Source organism: Microtus ochrogaster, chromosome 8 (genome assembly GCF_000317375.1).
Source record: "Microtus ochrogaster isolate Prairie Vole_2 chromosome 8, MicOch1.0, whole genome shotgun sequence".
NCBI lineage: Eukaryota > Metazoa > Chordata > Mammalia > Rodentia > Cricetidae > Microtus > Microtus ochrogaster.
Window position 1 is genome coordinate 45,852,450 of NC_022015.1, and position 1,852 is coordinate 45,854,301.

Sequence of the window (1,852 nt, forward strand, 5' to 3'; positions counted from 1 at the left end):
TGGACCCCCCAAGCTGCTAACCATATACCTCCTAAACTGAGAGCTTGCTATAATACTGAGGGGACCAAGAGAGAGCACCAAGAGAGCAAACCAAGAGAGAAGACCAAGAAAGCAGGCATATAGAGACCTCAGAGGCTTTCTGAGACAGACATTGGCAGTACAGAGAAGACCAAGAAAAACTCCCAAACACTCAGACAGCCACTGTAAGGATTGGACCAAGATGCAAAGGAAGAGATGGGTAGGCGCCAATGCAAGAATTTCTCCAAGAACCTAAAAAGCAACATGGTAACACCAGAACGCAGCAGTCACACAATAGGACTTGATCATACTAACCCAGAAGAAGTAGAAGAAAATGACTTTAAACGTAACTTTATGAAAGTGGTGGAGACCTTTAAAGAGGAAATGAAAAACTCCCTTAAAGAAATGGAGAAGAGCCCTTAGCGTCGCGCAGGGACGGAGACGAGGTGGCGGTGCCTGGCTGGGCATAGGCAAGAGCAAGAGAGCTGCTCCTTGCAGGCTGTGTGCGCCCCGCTGTCAGCATAGGGGATCAGGCTTTGAGCTTCGTTAAGGACTTCCTGGCAGGTGGCATCGCCGCGGTCTCCAAGACGCGGTCGCCCCGATCGAGAGGGTCAAACTGCTGCTGCAGGTCCAGCATGCCAGCAAACAGATCAGTGCAGAGAAGCAGTACAAGGGTATCATTGATTGTGTTGTGAGAATCCCAAAGGAGCAGGGCTTTCTTTCCTTCTGGAGGGGTAACCTGGCCAATGTGATCCGGTACTTCCCCACCCAAGCTCTCAACTTCGCCTTCAAGGACAAGTACTAGCAGATCTTCCTGGGGGGCGTGGATCGGCATAAGCACTTCTGGCGCTACTTCGCTGGTAACCTGGCTTCCGGCGGGGCAGCTGGTGCCACCTCCCTCTGCTTTGTCTACCCGCTGGACTTTGCTAGGACCAGGCTGGCTGCCGACGTGGGCAAGGGATCTGCCCAGCGTGAGTTCAGTGGGCTAGGCCACTGTCTCAGCAAGATCTTCAAGTCTGATGGCATGAAGGGTCTCTACCAGGGTTTCAGTGTCTCTGTCCAAGGCATTATCATTTACAGAGCTGCCTACTTCGGAGTCTATGACACTGCCAAGGGGATGCTGCCGGACCCCAAGAATGTGCACATTATCGTGAGCTGGATGATTGTCCAGAGTGTGACGGCAGTTGCAGGGCTGGTGTCCTATCCGTTTGACACTGTCCGTCGTAGGATGATGATGCAGTCTGGCCGGAAAGGGGCTGACATTATGTACACGGGGACACTTGACTGCTGGAGGAAAATTGCAAAAGATGAAGGAGCCAATGCTTTCTTCAAAGGTGCCTGGTCCAATGTACTGAGAGGCATGGGTGGTGCTTTTGTATTGGTATTGTATGACGAAATCAAAAAATATGTCTAAGGTAATTAAAACTCAAGTTCACTGGCTCCCAGTGGACTTGGTTCACAAGTTCACAGATCCATTGTGTGGTTTAACAGACTATTATTCTTAAGGAAATAAAAAGACAGATCTTGGATAAAACCAGACCATCAGGAATACCTCGGAAAAAATGCTTTATTGAGTATTCATTAAACCACAAATGTATTTTGTATTTATTTTACATTTAGATTCCCACAGCAAACAGAAGATAGCTTATCATACTTGTTCAATTAATTAACTGAAGAACTAATAATGACAACAAAAGTAACCAAATGTGAATCATTAATAAAGACTACTCAATACATTTAAAAAAAAGAAAGAAATGGAGAAGATAAACAAAAAAAATGGAAGAAATTAATAAATTCCTCAAAGAAACCCAAGAAAAAAACAATCAAAAATATA

The 1,852-nt window shown here is 46.3% G+C and overlaps 1 pseudogene; it reads left to right on the forward strand.

Moving 5' to 3' along the window:
• The first annotated feature begins 282 nt into the window (after positions 1–282).
• On the forward strand, positions 283–1,571 carry LOC101981826 (annotated as a pseudogene).
• Positions 1,572–1,852: the final 281 nt, after the last annotated feature.